Source organism: Sminthopsis crassicaudata, chromosome 2 (genome assembly GCF_048593235.1).
Source record: "Sminthopsis crassicaudata isolate SCR6 chromosome 2, ASM4859323v1, whole genome shotgun sequence".
In the NCBI taxonomy this organism is placed as follows: Eukaryota; Metazoa; Chordata; class Mammalia; order Dasyuromorphia; family Dasyuridae; genus Sminthopsis; species Sminthopsis crassicaudata.
Window position 1 is genome coordinate 639,744,952 of NC_133618.1, and position 21,400 is coordinate 639,766,351.

The 21,400-nt window shown below is 36.1% G+C and overlaps 1 long non-coding RNA gene across 1 annotated transcript in view; it reads right to left on the reverse strand.

Annotated features, from left to right (window-relative positions):
- Nucleotides 1-1,105: 1,105 nt before the first annotated feature.
- The window catches only part of LOC141553812 (uncharacterized), a 121,720-nt gene continuing 101,425 nt past the window's right edge, over nucleotides 1,106-21,400 (reverse strand). Inside the window, exon 3 of the long non-coding RNA XR_012485653.1 lies at nucleotides 1,106-1,146. This is a non-coding gene — a long non-coding RNA (uncharacterized LOC141553812). The remainder of the gene's footprint in view (nucleotides 1,147-21,400) is intronic.

The following is a 21,400-nucleotide window of genomic DNA, read 5'->3' on the forward strand; positions in this document are numbered from 1 at the left end:
TCACTGTCCCAAATAACAAGTTTGCTATTATGAGGCATTTTCATTGTACCATATATATGATGAGGTCCTTAATGGGGGGGGGGGGTATGTTGGACAGAGAGAAACTGAAGAACTGATTCCTAGGGCCAGCATGGAGGAGGCACGGAGAGATCAATTAGCTCCTCAACCTTACCCTCTAGGGAGGTCATCCACTGAGAAATCCAAGTTATATCACCCTCTGTAGGGTTATATACCCCTCTGTAGGGGTTTTGGAAAGCCTCAACTTGCCAAGTCCTGTCAGAAATCCCAATCATGCCCCGTGGTTATATTTTCCCTATAAAATCCCCATGCCAAATTCACTGCCCTTCTTTGGGTTGATTGCCCATGGCACTCTGCCTATGGTGGCTTTATCCCTCCCTCATGTCATGGGGTGTCACCTAATACTATCATGCCTTGTGCTGTCTCACCTGACTCCACTTCTCCTAATATCTAGCAATCTCTTTTAGGGGGCTAAGTTCCCTTCAAGATTTATCCTGCTGGGTAAGAGTATGCCCCAATCTAATAGGTTCCCTTTCTCCACTAGGGAACTTGCCCTTTGCATAATTAATTATTAAAACCCTTTTATATGCTTTCCAATTCTGTTTCAAAATTTACCAATCCTGGTGTCTATTGTCTCCCATCAATTTTCTATTGTCTCCCATCAATTTATCTGTCCCTCCTTCTCTAAATTAACCTGCCTTTTGCCAAAGAGGATGGCTATTGTGAATTCTTCACATGACAGGACCCAAACACTTGGTTCCTATCATCATCTAGTGTCTACATCAGCCACATCATATACTTGGAGATGCTTTGTTAACATGTATTCATTGTATTTCCTTTGAATGTTTTGTACTTTCTAAGTGTCCCTTATTTCATATAAGGTCCAGCACATGTAGGAAGCAGAAGTCCCAACTGGGCATCTGACTTACCTGCTCCTTTACCTTGCTCATCAAGTTTCTATCATTCAGGTCTGCTTGCTCAGTTTTTCACTTAGGAAGACTCTTCCACCTCATTCAACTCTGGATGCTGAACAGAACTCTTGGTATCAGCAGGGAGATGCACTTTTAATGGACTCCCATGCACTCTGGTGTCTCAGTATCAGGAGGCAATCAGGAATCCTACCGAGAGCTGGGGGAGAAAAGGCAGCCTGATTACAAATCATTAAAGCAACTTGTACTTTTAACAGCTGCTTCATCTCTCTCTCTGCTTTCTCCCAAGGGTTAGCAAATTCATACTGAGGTCTTTCCAAATCTTTTCTTCCTACTATCTTTTTTCCACTAGACCTTCTGAAACCATTATCTATTGTTAAGAAATCCCCCCTTCATCCTAAATCCTTTCTCATGTCCTTTCTAATATTTTCTATTGTCACTGAAAACTGGATTCCTTTTGAACATATTATCTGTTGGCATCATTTCCAGATCTGGAAGATACAGCACTCATACCCCTAGTAGGCAGTCAGGGCCAGAGGAAGATTTGGCTTCCTCCTTTTCATTGTTATGAGATCTTTCCTCTTCCCCAGTTCAATTCAGTCTCATTGAGTCAATTCAATTTATCTTATGTCCATTCAACTCAATATATCCATTACTTATTAATAAAAAGCCTAATAAAAAGGCTCTTTGCTAGGTGCTAGGGATACAAAAACAAAACACAAGACAAGAACAGTTCTTGCCCTCAAGGAGTGGATACTCTAAGGCAGCTATAATATGGATTCAAATACATAAATGCAAAATGAGGAGTGATATATTAATAATTGGGAGGAAAAAAAAAGCTTACATTAGAATGTTGTACTTGAGCTGTGTTTGGAAAGAAGAGATGGATTCTATAAGATTGATGTGAGAGGGAAGAACTTCTCAGCCATAAAGTACAATCTGTGCAAAGGGATGAAACTGGGAAATGCTCTGTAAGACAACGATAGCACTCAAATTGGACTGAATTGGTCTTGGAAAGACAAGTGTAGGCAAGATTATATTCTTTTACATGTCAGGCTGAGCAGTTTGTTATTCTTAAATCAATAGGGATATAAAAGAAACCACTTTTTTCTTCCTTCTAATTCACTTCATCCTACTCATATCTTAATTTCTATTATCAGTGAACATATAGATTGCTACTCTTCCTCTTAGTCTTTTTGCCCAACCTATTTCCTGCTGTCCTCGAACACCCCTGCTTCCAGGGCCTCAATGCTCTCAACTCCAAGGAAGACCTTGATTTCCAGTCTGTGTTGATCTCTGACAAGGGGCAATCTGTCATACCTCAAACCAAACCCTCAAGCTTCTACTCCAGTGAATTATACCAGTCAAGACTCTGCCTCAAGCTGCAGGACTTTCCTATGCAGCAATAAAGCACTGTCATGGTGAAGGCTCCTTCACCCTTGTCTACAACTCATACTCAACATAACCCTCATATAGTAAATTTATGTCCAAGAACATTAAATGGAATTTGTGAAGAATGAAGAATTCATACAATATCAAAATCCTTGAGAATGATGGAATCATTCATCTCAGAGATGATAAAGCTTTCTATTTTCCCCTAGATTTTTCCCAAAACAAATTCTTAAAGCTTTCAAGCTATTCAAGAAATGTCATATTAGATACCTAATTCTCCAAAATTATTTTTAAGAAAGAAAGTTTATAGTAGGAAAAATGATAATATAGATGAAAATTAGGAATCATTAGCCTCCTGTTTAATTGCTATTACCTCTCCCACTCCAGGTAGGAGCCTTTCCCCAATAGCTATCTCCATAAAGGCCCGTGGAACTTGTCAACCTCTCAGTTGCTGCATCTTAAGGATCTCCAGACCTATCTGCTCATCCTACAACAGTATCATTCTTTATATTGTCTCCCCTATAAAAATATGAGCTCATCGAGAGTAAGAACTACTTCTCTTTCTATTGGTATCCCCAACACTTATGACTGTAGAGAAGTTTTTTTTTTTTGTTTGTTTGTTTTTTTTGTTTTGTTTGTTTTGTTTAATTTAGTCATTCACATATCCTTACTGTTCCCAGCTACAATGCTTACTAGTTGGGAAACTGTGTATCAGTCATTTTACCTTTGGAAAACTGTTTTCTTGTCTAAAAAAAATGAAGATTATGGAACACCCACTTCCTACATAAAGGATTAGTGAGACAGAAAAATGCTTGGTAATTTTTATAGCACCAGAAAAATGTGTTACTATATGTTATTATTGTCCCAAATTATTTTTTTTCCCCAGTGGAGTTCAGATACCAACAGAACTGGGACAAAAATTTGTATCCTGCTCTGGTAATTGTATATTTAATACCTTATCTAAATAACTGTAGGATATATGAATCTTATGATTGAATAAAAGTATTCAGATGTAAGCATGTGATTGATAATATCATTATTATTTTTATTGGGCCTTCATTTTCCCAATTTCCTCACCCAAATCTATATACTCCATTATTTATTTCTACAAATATGTAAATGATGTGCAGTCTCTTAAAATGGTACTTCCAATCATGATATGCATGATTCCTATATGCCAGCTACTAACCTAGGTGCTGGACAGAAATGAAATAGTCTCTGTCCTCAAGGAGCTTCCATTCTATACAACTAGTTCTTTTCTGATATGTTCAATCTTGTTCATATTGGAGTTCAATGGACCACTACTGGATAATTCTTTAAATATCTGGAATTGAGGAGATAGAGCCAAGATGGTAGAGTTTAGAGACTCAGCTGAACTCTCCCCCAAACCCCTCAAATATCTCTTGATAATTACACTAAACAAACTCTAGAGCAGCAGAACCACAAAAAGAAAGAGTGAAACAATTTTCAAGCCCAAGATAACATAGAAGATCAGCAGTAAAGGTCAGTCACACTAGGGTAAAATTGGAGCACAGCCAGAAGGCTATCAGTTAAAAAAAAAATGGCTCCAACAAACCAGATGCAGAACTTGGGAGTCACTGAATCGTCATTCGAAGAGCTTCTAGAACTCTCAACTCATAGACAGTAAGTGGTTGGATTAACTGGTCAGAAGAAGATTACAGGCATCTATTTATGAACACTGAAAAAGGATTCTGTGGCTTTGCCCATAGTCATATCCTAGTTGCAGTACAGGATAGTCCCATTCTTTTTCAAGAATTTATCAAGGAAAACTTACCTGATATTCTAGAACTAGAGGGAAAAGTAGAAATGGAAAGAATCCACTGATCACCTCTAAAAGATATCCCAAAATGAAAACTCCCAGGAATATTATAATCAAATTCCAGAGCTCCCAGGTCAAAGAGAAAATATTTCAAGCAGCCAGAAAGAAACAATTCAAGTATGTGGAATCACATTCAGGATAACACATTTAGCAGCTTCTACATTAAAGAAACAGAAGACTTGAAATATGATATTTCAGAGAGCAGAGGAGCTAGGATTACAACCAAGAATAATCTACTCAGCAAAATTGAGTATAATCCTCCTGAAGGGGAGGGACTATACACTGAATGGAATAGAGAACTTTCAAGCATTCTTGATGAAAGGACCAAATCTGAAGAGAAATTAACTTTAAAATACAAGACTCAAAAGAAGCAGAAAAAATAAACAAGAAATGATAATCATAAGGGACTTAAAAAGGTTAAACTATTTACATTTTTAGGTGGGAGGGTAATACTTATAACTCATAAGTACTTTCTCATAGGGGCAGTTAGAAAGTGTATAGATAGATAGATAGATATAGTGAGAGAGAGAGAGATTCAAAGGGCACAGATCTAAGTTGAATATGAAGAGATGATATATAAAAAATAAAATTAAGGTCCTTAGAGAAATATACTAAAAGAAAGAGAAAGGGAAGAATAGAACAGGGGAAATTATCTCACATAAAAGAAGCAAGAAAAAGGCTTTACAATGGAGGGCCAAAAGGGGGAAGCTATGGGGAATGAGTAAACCTTACTCTCATCAGAATTGGCTCAAGGGGGAAATAACACACACTCAATTAGGTATAAAAATCTCTTATCCTACAGGAAAGTAGGAGGGAAAGCAGATTAGAGAAAGGAAGCGGTGATAGAAGGGAGGGCAGTAATCAGAGGGGGAGGGTGCATTCAGAAGCAAGAAGCTTTAGAAAAGTGACAGGGTGAAAGAAGATAATAGAATAAAGGAGAGAGGAATAAAGTGTAGGGAAATGCAATTAGCAAAAGTAACTGTAAAAAAATTGGAAGCAAATTTGTTTGGTAGTGCCCTCATTTCTTAAATATATAGAGAATTAAGTCAAATTTATAAAATAGAAGCCATTCCCCAAATGACAAATGATCAAAAAATATGAATAGTGTTCAGATGAAGTAATCAAAGTTAGAGATAACCATACTAAAAAATGTTCCAATTCACTATTTATTGGAGAAATGCTACTTAAAACAATTCTAAGCTACAACACTATGCCTATTAGATTGACTATTAAGACAGAAAAAGAAAAATGACAAATGTTGAAGATGTGAAAAAAATGAGACATTCATGTATTGCTGGTTGAATTGTGAAGTGATTCAACTATTGTATAAAACAATTTGGAACTATGCCCTAAAGGCTAAAAAACTGCATACCTTTTAACCTAGAAATACCACTACTAGTTATACATCCCCCTAAAAAAATAAAAACAAACAAAAAAAAAAGGACATTCTATGTAAAAAAAAATTATTATTATTACAGCAGTTCTTTTCTGGGAGCAAAGAATTGGAAATTGAGCAGATGCCCATAAGAAATGATAAGGAGAACACTCTCAGAAAATCCTGGAAATCTTACATTAACTGATGCAAAGTGAAATGTGCTATGTGCAAAATCATAGCAATACTATAAGATGATCAGCTGTGGATAATTTAACTATTTTCAGGAATACAAGACAAATCTGAAGGAATTATAATGAAATGTTCTATCCATCCTCAGAGAAGGAACTTATGGTTTCTGAATACATATTGACGTATATTTCTTTATTTCTTTATTTTTTTAAGAATTTTGCTGTTGTTTTATGTTTTCTTTCACAACATGATTATATGGACATATTTGGATAATGACTCATGTATAACCTATATCAACCTATATCAAATTACTAGCCTTTTCAATGAAAAGGGTGGGAGTAGGGAAAGAATTTGGGACCCAAAGTTTTAAAAACAAATGTTAAAAATTGTTTTGTTTGTAAATAGGAGAGAATAACATACTAAAACTAAATAAAAATAAAACATACCTATAGTTTTATTGAAAATTCATTTTTAGATTTAATTTTAAATATCAGATTATCATGGCCAGGTTTATACCCAGCAAATGTCCTGAAGAATACCTTTCCAAAACATTCTTCCTAGTTCCTGTCAGAGCAATAATGGACTAAGAGTACAGAAGGAGATACAGTTTTGATTTACCCATTTCTGGAATTTATTTTTTCTAACCATGCACATTTGTTCCAAGGATGTTGTCTTTTTCCACTGGAAGTAGAGAGGAGGGAAAATAAAGTTTTGTTGATTAAAACAATTAAATTCAATCAAGAATAAACAAAGAAGACTTGTCCTAGTCTTTTCAAAATGAATTCCCAAGATCCCTTTAATTTGAACCACATAAATTCCTAAAATCTGAATGTATTAGGATAATGAACTTTGAGGAAATGACGCACCTGAAAAATTTGTTCCTTCTGCTTGTGTGAATGCAGGATTATCAAAAATTGATGCTTTTTTTTGTATAAATCGTGTCAGTGGCATAGTAACAAACTACTCAGATCTCTGTTCCTTCTAGGGACTGTTGTCCTTAACTCATTAAAACTGCCTGCAAAGTCATTTTTGCACCAGAGAAATTTAGATGATAGACTATCATAATAGAACTGTCTTTTTCTTTTCCAATTTAATAAAATACCATAAAGCACTAATTTATAAACTGGCAGGAAGCCAGTGTCAAAGAGATAGGTGAATAAGGCATACCCGGGAGACACTTTCTAGCAAATTCCAAAGATTTATTAAAGATATAGTCAGTTTACTCCTGCTTTGCCTTGCTATTTCCCACACAAGAATAAAACAAAAATCAATGTATTTTCTTGTGGTAACCAAGTAGTGAAAATGAGCAATTCCTAAACAGATCTAGGCTCTTTCATCCTTAGCCAAAAATGACTGAAGCAAAAATTTCAGTAATCTAGAATATGGAGAGATAGTAACCTTAATATGATACTAACTACTATGGATGAATTCTTTGACTATGGCAATCCATTATAGAAAAATGGAAAATGGGCTTTGTATCTATAAAACCCTAATTCAATTTTCTAATAATAGTGCCAAGTTAGGAGAAAAATAGAAAAATAATAAAGATCATACTGTTTTTCAACTATCTAGAAACATTAATTTAGCTCTTACTTCCTAACTTTCTTGCTTCAACACCTGGACAGTAGCATAGTATTGTAAGAATTAAATCATGTCAATATAGATATTCTTATTTCCAATTATAATAGAAGACATAAAGTTACAGCTAAATGAAAAATATCACTTTTGAATTCTATTCGGAGAAATAAAAGTAGTTGGTGAAGAATTTTATCACATGACAGCAACTAAAGGCACCATTTCATAAGACATGAGTCATTTTGTATTATCCCACTTAAGATGAGCATTTTCAAAAAGACCAACATTGGGAAATCTCAGGAAAAAGGATAATGAGTCAATTTCCCAACTAAATATGCATAGGGAGACTGTAGAGGGCCAGGACTTTGGAGAAGTATACTTGAAACAAGGATACTTCCAACAAGATATTAACTCAGTGGAATTGATGAGATGATGGTTCTATGCCAAGTATGGTGATGGAATGGTTCTCTAGTTCACACATATTCAGTATGCTGTAATGATGTAATTGTAATAGGGTATTTAAGGGTAAATTAAGAGGACTAGAAATGAGACATTCCATTTTTGACCATCTTCCTGATGTCTCTCCTGCTTCCTCCACTCTTCCACTCTCAAAGCTGCTCCCCAATTACTCCAGAAAGCTAGCCTGAACATTACCATGTGGTGCTTCAATTGCTTCAATCAATCAACTTAAATCAATAAAAACAAAGCAGGAGACATCTTTAGCCCTTGAAGACAGTGTCTGAGCAAAAGGATGCCATTTGCAGCCTTCTATTTTGGGACCTGAATTGGACTGTGGTCATATACTTGGGCAAAAAGAAGTCCTAGATTCATCACACAGAGAATATATTTAGGAAAATATAAACCAACTGACACCTCAGATAATAATATCCCATATCTGGATCACATATTCAGTGTGGATTAAGGAAAGGCCCTGCATCTATAAATGGTAGACTGGAGCAAGGAGTGGTCATGGGCCTGAAACTGTGTCCTGAGGAAAAAGATTAGCAGAACTAGAGAGCATCTCTGGAGCTCTGAGTCTAGAGCACTCTTGGCTCCAAGTTAAACCCTGATCTGAAGTTGGAATCTGAATAATCATGGCATGGAATTCCAAAAAAGGCTTGAGTCAAGGTTAGCATTAGTTCTGTCATTCTTAACCTGCAGAGCTTTCCAGCTAGCTGATGAAGGGTGAGGACATGAAGGGTATACTGGAGTTCTATACAAGGTTAAATGGAGTTATATTTCCCAGACCCAAACCCAAGTCAGGAACTCACAATGCTCAAACCAGGAAGATAGACATATCAATGCCTTAGATCAGACAGCTTTAGAACCACTAAAAAGTTGCATGTGTAAACATGGTACCCCAAATATGGTTCTCACAAAAACATCAGTAAGCATGAGGTAAAGCACCATTTGACATTAGAGTGTATAACTTTTCATATATGCACTTAGAAGGAATTCCTGCTACAACTAACACCTCAAATAACCTATATGAAAAATCACTTCTTAAACCATGATGGAAAGTGGGGCCCATATTTACATAAACACATGCATTTGTATATGTATGCATATATATAGAAATGTCTATATATGTGCATGTTTGTGTTTCTATGTGTGTTTACATATATAATTTTTATTTAGTGATAAAAACTAGAAAGTGAGAGGGTAACCATCAGTTATGGATTGGCTGAACAAATTATGCGATATTAATATATTAGAATATTATTTCATTGAGAAGCACAGCTATGTGGGAGAGAACATAGAGCTCTAGACCTAGAGTTAGGAAGATCTGAATTCACTGCTGGCCTCAATTACTTACTAGCTATGTGACCTTACACATGTTACTTAACCCATTTTTATTGTAGTTCTTCATCTTTAAAGTAGGGACACAATGGAAAAGGAAATGATACCCATTCTAGTATCTTTGCCAAGAAAATCCCATTGAATTGGGATCATAAAGAGTTAGAGATGACTGAATGAATGAACAATGATAACAATGTACTATGAGAAATAATAAAAAGGATTATTTCAGTGAAATGGAAAAAAAAAAACTGAATGAACTGACATAAAGTTAAGGGAGAACCAAAGCAATTTATACAATAACAACTTTCTAAAGACAAATGAGTTGAAAGACAAGAGTAAACCATTGACCAAGCAGAATTATAGAAGAACAATAATGTGACATATTATCTATTTCCCGAGAAAAAGGTGATGGAATCAAGCCTTGGAATGAAACATGCATTTTTTGGTGTGGTCAATGTGAAATTTTGTTTTATGTGATAATCTAAAGGGCACATTTGTTAGAAGAGTTTTGCTTTCTTTTTTATTTTCTTCTCATGAAGGATATCATTGTAAGAAACAATTAAATAAAGTGAAAGCTACATAAAATAATACCATAAAAATAATTGCAGATCTGTCTAAATATTAAATACAGAAGTTGAAGGGTTATAAAATATATTCAATAAAATTCTATGGGGCAGCTAGGTGGCGCAGTGGATAGAGCACCAGCCTTGAATTCAGGAGGACCTGAGTTCAAATCTGGTCTCAGACACTTAACACTTCCTAGCTGTGTGATCCTGGGCAACCTGCTTAGCCCCAGCCTAAAACAAACAAACAAACAAACAAATAAATAAATAAATGAATACATAAATAAAATTCTATGAATTAAATCATTTATGATTTAATGATCTAAATACAAAGATCATCATTGGGAATATGGCAAAATTGGGAATATGTTAGAACCAATGAGTTTTCACTAACAAGAAATAAGATCTCTACTTAAATTCTTCAAGGATAAGAAAATGCCATTCTTGAGAGTATAAATATTATAAAGCATTATTTCTTTTTTATCTTTATTTAGTTTTACTTTAATTTTTAAGGTTAATTTCCCACTCTCTCTCAGATGTGATATGCAGTATCTGCTCATAGCTTAATCCTACTCTGATCAGCACAGGAGCTTTGATGTAGTCTGTTTCCAACCCTGGATAGTTTTTCTCTATTTAGGCAATCTTTGTGCCCATTTTTTTTTTCATCAATATGGCTGTGATGACCAAAGTAGGTGGGGTAACTGGATGAGAAAGGATAGAAAGGGAAGAAATATACCTTGTTTTTCAAACCCATCTTCAGCTTCTTCATCCGTAAAATAATTGATGAAAATATTATAATTTACCATCTCTCAGATAAATCACAAAGTACTTCATAAATATGAAGCCATTTTGGAAATGTGAGTCATTTATTCTGCTCTGACATTTGCCTGTGTACCCTTAAATATGTTGCTTAATTTCTCTGTAGCTCAGTATCCTCAGCAATAAAATAGGAAATTTAGACTAAATGGCTTCTGAAGTCTTTCCCAGCTCTAGATCTAGGATCCTCTCATCTCCAGAAGTTGTTGACATGTGAGTCAATCCAAATCACTTCTTGCCTGATATTTAGGGTAACGTCTCTTCTTCATGTGGGACTCTATCTTTGATTATAATAACTTAGTTAACTAATGAAGGGAACTGGCAGTGCCAATCACACTATTTATATCATGAAGTCATGCAATTATGAATTTAGAGCAAGAAGAGGCCATCTAATTCAATGGCATCATTTTACAAATAAGGAAACTGAGGCCCAAAGAAGTTAAGATTTGGTAGAGGTCATACTTATAGTGAATAATGGAGGAAGGATTCCAGTTTGTCTTTCCACTCCAAATAGGAATGTCTTTTCTCTGTCTCTTTTTACCTCGTGGGAATGTCACATTGGTTCCAGGCTAAAAGAATGGCTTACACAGATCCTATTAGATTTTCGTATTTCAATATTGTGTTTAATGAACTTCTACTTAAAAAGGTAAAGTTAGATTTCCATTCTTCAATCTAGTTTAAAAGAATATTCCCTCACTCCTACATACTAAAGCCTTTTTATTCTTCATATTTTGTAGTTACTGTCTGTTCCTACAGTCACAATTCCCTTGCCTATACTTCACCTTTAAAAAACAGGACATGGCAGAAGCGATGGCTGCAGTGGTGAGAGAAACAGGGAGGAGGGGACATCTCTGCTTATTTGTTACAACCCTGTGGCTCTCTCCTTACAGCAACTTCTTCAGAGTTACCATCTGTGCTAGGCAGAGATAGCTGGGACAGAGTAATGAGTTTCTATCCAGAGGATTGGCAAAGATTCCAGTGGGAAGGCTCAATCACCCAGCTGTCATGATTTTAGCTTCTGAAAATGTCATTTTTGTAAATAATCCACTCCCCTCTCTTTATTTGCAAAGATGTCCTTTTGATTGGTGAGTCTGTCTATGCCCACTAGAAATGGTGGTGGAACGTTTGTCACTGATGTCAGACCTTGGCAAAACTGAGTTGTCATTGTTTCATTCTACAAATGGCTCTGGCCAGTCACAGTCCTACTTCTTCTGGTTCCCCTTGCTATTGCAGAATCTAGCCACCATATAACCCTTTCCTCTGGAGACAGAGGCTAAGATAGTCATTTTATAATGGAAACATCTGGTGTGGGTCACCAAGGAGTATCAGCACTGGTTCCAGGCCTTATGCTCAGTTTATTCATCCTTGAAATGACCCATAAAATCTTGACTGCCAACCTCATCAAACATAGACTCCCCTCCCCCCTATTTTTCCTCTTTCCTGTCTTCCTTTAGTCTTAGTCAGCTCTCTATACTAGAGTAATACAGCTAATTTTCTCAAAAGAGATATAGATTTCTACCTAATAAGAATACTCTGATCACAAAGAGCATACTCCAGTTTTCATTTTTTTCCCTTTGATGGCCTTTGGTTAATCAATAAATAAACAAATAAAAAATCATGAATCAAGAAGCTTTTTATAAATATGGGAAACCTAGCTGTCCATGTATAATGTTGATATAAGAATTACTTTGGTTTGATCATGTTGTCTGTTTAGAATCCCTGTACCCACTGCAGCCATATACTCCTTATCCTATCCCGACAGAGCAGATGGGTGTCTTTTCTGTTTCAGTTACTGTGCTCCTGAAGCTCTCTGCTTCTAGCTGCTTGACTTAAACTACTCTGAAGTCTCAAGGGGAGGGGATCTGCCAGCCCTTGATGTCCTTTTTAGCTCTTTTCTGATGCAATATTGTTTGATTCAGTCCTGTCCCACCTTCTTGGACCAGAGCTTCCTTACTACTCTGAAGTCTCAAGGGGAGATCTGCCAGCCTTTGATGTCCTCCTTAGCTCTTTTCTGATGCAATATTATTTGATTCAGTCCTGTCCCACCCTTCTTGGACCAGAGCTTAGGTACTACTCTGAAGCCTCACAGGGAGGGGATCTGCCAGCCCTTAATGTGCTCCTTAGCTCTTTTCTGATGCAATAGTTTGGTTCAGTTGTGTCCCATCCTTCTTGGACCATGGGGTTTTCTTGACAAAGTGGCTTTCCATTTCCTTCTCCGGTGTCATAAGGCAAACAGAGATTAAAGTGACTTCTCCAAGAACATACAACTAGTAAGTTTCTGAGGCCAGATTTAAAGTCCAGTCAACTTCAGATCCAATGCTCTATTCACTCAACCACCTAGCTGCCTTAATTCCTGAAATTAAATACCAGTTATATAAGGAATCACCTGGACTTTATTAAAATTATCTTTTGATCAAAATCATTACATATTCACTTACCTCTTTTTATGTATTAAGTACTGTTCTATAGAGTTAGAAAGAGTAAAGAAAAAGTCCTACTTCTTAAGTTTTCTTATTGTGGCAATTTGGTTTGTGTTTACAAGTTATATTCTCTTCTCCTACCCAGTTTAGCCTTTTGTGTCCATTAGTCAACCAATGAACAAACAAAGAAACAAGCACAGATCGAGAGGGCTTCCTTTAAACATAAACATCTGGCTGTCAGTGTATAATGTTGAGTCATTGCTTTAGTTTGAGCATGTTGTACGTTTCAAATCCCTGTACCCACTGCAGCCATTCATCAAACTGTGATGCCAGAGACCAACTAATCTCTTTGTACACAACTTGTAAATAACAGGTGTTTATAAACGCTTGTTGGGTTGAATTAGATTGATTCCTTTAAACTGGATTAGCCCAAATTACATTGAGAATAGACAACAGCACTGAGTCTCATGTCACAGGAAGTGAGATTAAGTCGCTAGGTATGTGACTTTGAGCAAACTAATTAACTTTCCTAGACTCCCTAAGTTTTCTCATTTATGATATGATGTCTCTGAGGTATCTTCTACCTCCATCTTTGAAGCTATAGTCCTAGGATATGGTGTTGTAGAATTATCAAATTAAATAAAATCAGATTATCCTTGCTCCCCAAAGCCTTTTTAGACTACCTTCCCTTGTCATCCATTGGTATGTAAATTAATGCTGGAATCAATTTTATCATTTTCAATTTAGTAATCTGGGGGAAAAGTATCATATACTAGAATTCAGCAAGGGACTTGAATCATAGTATCAGATGATTATAGAAAGAGATGGAACCAGAAGGATAAGCTAGATTAATCATCTTCTCTGGTGTTTGCATAAGTAAAACAAGACCCAGGGGACTGTATTTGAATAAAAAGGTCATTTCTGTCTACTGAAGTCCAAAGAGATCAAAAACACAGTGAGTCAACATGGCATAGCAACAAGAAAACTAAACTGAAATTTAGGAGACTTTGCTTTTAGCCCTGGTGGAAAGGTGGGATTTGATGGAGTCAGTCAATTATATTATCTTACTTAAAGTTAGAGGTAAGATGCTATACACTGATTCTCTGTCAGGTGAGAACAAGCAATCAATCAGGATATGAACTGAGTGAGAGCAAGACCTGTAAGTCTCAGTTGCAGCAATCCATCACCCCCAGGCTAAAAATCACTAAAAGCAAAAAAATCCTCAATCAGTTTAGAAGTCCTTAAAACATATGGATGAATGGAAATGGAATTCCACAGGAAAAATATTGTGTGGAATGAAAAAAGTTGATCATATCTTATGAGTCATTCATAAACAGCAACTCAATTAGAAATTGTTAGTCAAGTATTGGCAACTTAATGGAGGAATCCTTCAAAACAAAACCCTCTGGAAAGAAATTATTTGGAGAAGAGTATAAAAGCCCCTACTTTGGTCTCTTCTTCCTCCAGTTCAAGTATCTGGCAATTTAATGGAAGAATCCTTCAAAACAAAACCCTCTGGAAAGAAATTGTTTGGAGAAGAAGACCCTACCTTGGTCTCTTCTTCCTCTAATTTTATTTTTTACTGAAGGAATATTTTATGAATCTCAGAAGTTCCAAGAACTTGGATTTTTCCTCTAGCATCCTAGTAGAATTTCTACAGGATATTAATGGCTAGTCAATGTCTCTACATTAGTATTTTGAAGATAGAATAAACACAGTGAGGAAAGGCAAATATAAGGCTCTAGGAGGCAACCAGAAGAAAAGCTATGGCATATTTCATGAGAGTATATTGATGGCTCCCAGAAAGCAGTATATGCTTTTTTATTATATGTGCTATCTAAGCTTGAAGATACATTCAATAGAGCTCTGGATATACTAGTAGGGGAGTGTGCTCCAAATTGGAGAGTGAGATTTGTTTAACCAATTATTCTTACTATCCTATTTTAGTAAATAACTCTGCTAATAGTTATATCCAGATGATCAATTTATATTTACTGATAAAAATGTGCTGAAAGATGTTAATGATGCTTTTCGGTGTAGCATTAAAAAAGAAACTCTCCAACTGCTGCACATTAACCCTAAAAGTCTAAATGCATGTGGAAGCTGAATTCTGGGGATTCAGCCTGCCAAGATAAATGGGGTTTAAGAATGTAGCCACAGCACACAAGAATTCATAGCTAGAAAGTACCACAGGGAGCATTTAGCCCAATTCCCTCATGCTATTGAGAAGCAAGCTGAGGCCAGAGAAGGGAAGTTTTGTGTCCATGACAACTAAGGCGCATGCCACAGAATCAAGATTTGAGTATACATTTTTGACTCCAAATCTATAACATCAAATTTTATTTGTCCCAATCCTGACGAACGGTGTGATTTATCATAAATAAGTTCACATCCCTGAACTTCAGTTTCATAAGATGCTTATAAATGCTTTCCAAGACAGCAGGTGATGCAATGGCTAAAGCCACTCCAGTGTCTTTGCCAAGAAAACCCCAAATGGGGTCACAAAGAGTCAGATGAATAACAATAAGTGATCTCTACAATTGCCTCTAGCTCTAAATTTTCTAATTATTTTATAGGAACAATATGTTTCTTCTCCAATTACCAGAGTTACTCTTCATATTGCATTATACAAAACTGCAATTATAGTTAGATTTGGAAAAGAATCTTTAAAAGTCATCTCCAGTGACTAATGCCTTTCATTTTATGCTTTCCCTCATGATTTGACCTCTAAGTCCCATGGCAGATTTCACCTGCATCCTGCTGTGTTTCTAGTATCTAAATAGACATTCCAAGGGGAAATGTCTAAGTATTTCAAGGGGGTTAGTCACTGGGATTAATAGCAGTGATAATAATTTTATGTCTTTCTTTGCAAAATGCTTTATATTTGATAACTCATTTGATCCTCTCCACAAATCTGGAAAGTAGAGGCTATTATTATCATCATTTTACAGATGTGGGAATGGAAGTTGACCTCTCATCCAGGGTTCCACAACTAGTAAAGCATCTGAGACAGTATATGAACTCGGGTGTTGCAGACATCAAGCCTAGAGCTCTATCATCTTCCTCACTCACAGCAAAGTTTTGTAGGCCAAAACACCAAATGTGAGGAACTATTCTTTTAAATGATTCAAACCATAGCTCTTGGTCAAGTAGCTTTGGTTATTTCAAATATCACCACTATATATGAGATACAACTGCCTAATAGTCTCTCTCATTAATGAAGCTTACAACCTATTTTTAATTTAGGAAATTTTTTTTGGAATGAGGCATTTGAACAAATGCATCGATTTGTGACTGGTCTTCTGATATTAAGTTTCCTGAAACAACTTTGCTGGTTTGTAGAAGGCAGACATGCCAGAAACAAAATGAATGAATGAATAATAAAAGCATAAATAAATTCATTAATATGTATCAGGCTGGGGGCAGCTAGGTGGCGCAGTGGATAGAGCACCAGCTCTGAATTCAGGAGGACCAGAGTTCAAATCTGGTCTCAGACACTTATCACTTCCTAGCTGTGTGACCCTGGGCAAGTCACTTAACCCCAGCCTTAAAAAAAAAAAAAAAAAAAATATATATATATATATATATATATATATATATATATATGTATGTATGTATGTATGTATCAGGCTTTGTGACAAGTATTGGATATACAAAAAGTAAAAACAAGACAGTTCTGATCCCAAAAATGTTTACATTATAATAGAAAAAAGCATAAAAATGGAAACAGAGAACAGGAGGGATATCTGAGAAGTTACCAACTTATCCTTTTCAAAATTTGCAATGTTGTTTGTCTCTACATAACTAGAGGTAGAAAGGGGAAAGTACTGTGAAAACGGCTGGGAAATAGGAGGAACTTGGGACTGTGAGTCAGAGAAAAATAGCAATGTCCATCTATCAGAAGGCTAGTGTGATTAGAAGGTAAGGGTGGCAATGTTTGATGGAAAACAGAGTCTACAGCTTAGAGGCATGAGGTAAATAAGAATAAGAATAAAAATCTTGGATACCAGACATAAAATTCGTCTGACATAGCCTTGAGAAATAAAAGGTCACTGTCATGGCACAGTAAGACACCAGAGGATGACTTGAGTAGAAGAAAATATTGCATCACCTGTGTTTGTTTTTGCATCGTTTTCAGCCATATCTGACTCTTTTTGACCCCTTTTTGGCCTTCCTTGGCAAAATAATAGAATGCTTTGCTATTTTCTTCTCCAGGTCAGCTTCATTAAAGGCTAGGTTATTTATTTGTACCTAGAAAAGACCTTTGGAACCAGCCAGTCTATCCCTTCATTTTACAGATAATAAAACTGAGTCCCAAGTAGGTTAAGTGAATGATCCAAAGCCACATAAGCAGAAAAGTCATAGTTGGGTTAAGTCCTCTCATTTCATATCCACCATTAATTCTTTATGTTTCAACAAAAGCATGCTGTGCAACTTCTTAATTTCTACCCAAACTAGAAATGTTTAATCTAAATCAAGAAGCTGAAAAATGTTGTATCAAGTTCTTATCTTGCTTTGTTTATTTCATTACCTTTTTATACCACTTTTATTTTATTTTTTATTCCATTCTGCCAAGTCTCTTGCCTGATCTCCTGCCTGGGGGGTAACGGGGGAAATGCTATTACATCCTGCCAAGTCTGCTGTTTTGCCTTCTTTCTTCCAGAGCAAGAAGAAAAATCCCATTTGATTGGGTACTTGCCTTCTGCCTTTGTGGTGAAGAGGAAAAACATTATTCTATCTCATCAGGCCTACTGTCTAGTTTCCTGCCTTGAGGAAAAGGAAAGAAATTCAATTTCATTACAATCCAGTCTCTAGAAAAGTAGACAGACATAATTACTTCTTCCACTCCTTCTAGGTCCACTCACTTTTGTTGTTTAAGGCTCTAAGAGGAGTCTACTCTGAACTCATCCCTTAACAATTAATAAAATTATATTAATCCACCATTCATACTTCCCTTGTGCCAACATTTCAGAAACAGGTTGTCATTCAAACTCTATTCTCTATCACCCATTTTCCCTCATCTCTTAATGTTAACTCTCAGCTGCTTACCTCAGCATGGGTCAACTGCTTTCTTACTTTTCCAGGTCTTCGGATGTCTTCGGCTCTGATTATCTCAATCAGAGAGCTACCTCTTTAGAGGTTCCCCCACAGAACACCCGAGTCATTCAAGTATGAGGCAACAGGTCTTTATTCTAACTCTTTACATAGTGTTCCCTCCATTCCCTCTAGCCTTCCCTCCTGAGTTCTTTCCCTTCTGGAGTTCCCCTGGAGTTCCCTCCCCTGCCTTCTGCAACCCCCTTTTTATAGTCCCCAGGTCACATGACTGAGAGTGCATGAGTTTGAGCATGATCATCAAGGTTGAGGAGGCTTTTCCTCTTTAATGAGGCTTATTCAATACCTTCAATGGCCTGTCATCAGGCTCAGGCAGAATAAGCCTCCTAGTGCCTCTTATACTCTGCCCTAGAGATCTGCCCCTGACTCTAACCCCTTAATCCCTGGTTGAAGTGAAAGAGTTGAAACACACCTGCTTTCCTGAAACTTCCATTCAAGTATTTTCCTCCTGTGAGGTCCGCTCAATCCCTATTTGCCATTCAACCAAAATTCTGGTAACCATCAATTTTCAATCTGTAGGCCACTCCCTTTTTCTCTTAGTGGAATCCATTACCTGACAGTTTTCTGACCTCCCCAGTTCCTGCCATTGATTCTTGGGAATCTCAACTTACATATTGATACTTGCTCAAATACATTATTCCTCAGCTCCTCGACTTAGTTATCCCCCATGATCTACTCCTTCATCCCACCACAGGTATACACAAAGATGAGTGTACCATTGATTTTGTCATCACTTACAAATACACTACTTCCATATTCATAAACTGAAATTGCCTTCTTTGATCATAATTCATTATTATTTCACTTCTCCTTCTGCATCACAGTTCCAAACACTGTTCTTAATTCTCTCCATAACCTCCAATTCCTTATCCTCTCAGTTCTTTCCCAGATCATCAATCTTCTACTAGCAACACTTTCATTCCTTTCTCATCTTGACCTTTTGGACAATCACTTCAACTATCGTCCTCTTTCAATTCATTCCCTAACTATTGCAATAGCCCATTGTTAGGTGTGTCTACCACAAACATTTCCCCATTTCAGTCCATCCTGAACTCAGCTATTGCATTTAAACTATTTCCAATTCCTTTCTGTCTTTGGTAGGGGGGAGGGAGGACACAGAAAAATTTGAAACACATGGTTTTGTGAAGGTAAATGTTGAAAACTATCTTTGCATGTATTTGGAAAAATAAAATATCATTAAAATTCATAAAAATAAAATCATTACATGTTAATATAAATATATTTTTGTTAAAAAAAGACTATACTTCCAAATTTTAAAAAATGAGAAAAAAATAAATTCTTGTTGCCTTATTGTCTGACTGACTATATCATAAGCAACTCTAAAAGCTTTACATGTATTTCTGTGTCTCAATTTACCAATAGGCCAGTCTCAGGATCTGTCATTTAGGCCCTGGATCTTGGACAGATGTAAAGGATAAAAATCCAGCCCATGATCACAACACTATTCTTTCATCTTTGTGAACCAGTAAAAAGTGAAAAGAAACAATCTCCCCAAAGAATTGGTTTGTTATTACTTTATACTTTATTCCATATGTCAAATAGAGCCCTGAAAGGATAATACTGGGGAGCACATTAATCGGGGGGAGGACAAGAAAATTCTATATTAGTAAAAATGATCCAAGAGGTGAGCAAATACATCTTTTCCCATCTCTAATTTCCTAGCTAGGATAGCTTCCTGCCTGCAGGTAACTGTGTAAATAACAAATGGAAACAATTGGATATCAGTGTATCTGTATATTACTCTGTGACTACCCAGCCAATTTAAAATGAAATGTTCACATGAGTTTTATTGCATCACCCAGAGGTGATGTTTGTTGATTATGCTTCCTTTTTTTTTTTTCTTTGTTGTTTTAAAGGATGATTCATCTGGTCTTTTGAATTTGTTCTAAGGCAGTATCTAGATGCTAAACTTTAAAACAAAAATTAAAACAAAATCTTCATTTGTTGAGCCGTTTCCAAATAGTTGCAGTTTTAAGCTAAGAAGATTTTTGAGATGCTCTGCTTCATTTATCCAGAAGATTGACCAAATGAGACACTCTACCCCTTGGTTGAGCCATTGATCCCTCTGAAATCAATAATAATCATGACAGAATTAGCAAACAGGCAATTTTTCATATTCTAAGAGTAGGGAATAGCATTCTGAGTCCATTTAGTCCCATTTGTCCTTCAACAAAAGATTCCCTTCACCTACATATAAATAATAGTAATTATTTTTTTAAAGTATATAAAAAAGTCTTCCACAGCATTGTATACGTATATATGTATGTGTATGTATGTGTGTATATTTTATATATATATATATATATATATATATATATACACAGAGATATTTTTGTATAAATATGTTGATTCTCATACAACCCTGGGAAGTGAGTGTTATCCCTCATTAAATATGGCAACTGAAACTGAAAGGTTAAATGATTGCCCAAGTTTACAAAACTTGTAAAGGCCTCCCCCATGTCACCTAGGTGTTTCTATATATCCAAGAAGTGGTATTCTATTATTTAATGCAATGGTGACTTAATGCACTAGCTCCTGAGGTCAACAGTTCCTGTTTGGGTCAGTCATAACTGTTAGGAATTGTTTTCCTTGGTAATATATCTCAATTTGTCTCTTTGATTTTGGCTCTAAATTCTTCCCTCCAGGGTAAATTAAAAGAAGGCTAATTCCTCTCCCTCCTGACAATACTTCAAGTACTTGAATATAGCTATCACACCCACCCACAGCTTTCTCTTCTCCAGGCTAAACTTGCCTAGTTCCTTTAAATGAATTTCATATGGTGTGAACTCCAGATCCTTTGGCACACTGCTTGCCTTCCTCAGGTAGCCCTCCAGCTTATGAATGCTATTCCTAAAATCTTCCAAATTGTATATATTACTTCAGCTAACATTCTTCCAGTCTTGAAATATCACATAAATTGACACTCAAGACATTTTTGTTGTTTTATCTCCACAGATAATAATAATAGCAGTGAATTTCCTTCAGAAATATATCTAGTCAATAGAAAAATTAAAAATTCCTCATCATCATTCAACTGATTACACACTGTTTTTGACTACAAGGGACAATGGGATCCCTTGTATACCATTCCCTTTCTCTAGACCTTCAAGAATTTCCTAGTTTGGACACTGAGTTCTTTTCTTTATTGCCTTGCTACAGAAAGTAGGGGCAGGGCATAATTGAAATCCCATGCAGGAAATTAGAGGAATAAAGCATTGTGGTACAGACTGAAATCAGTGTCAAATGGCCTATCTGAACAATATGCTACCCGTGCCACACTGAGGGAGTAGCAACCTACATGACTTTAGTTTTCTGATCTGTAAAATGAATAGTTAGATTAGATGGATTCT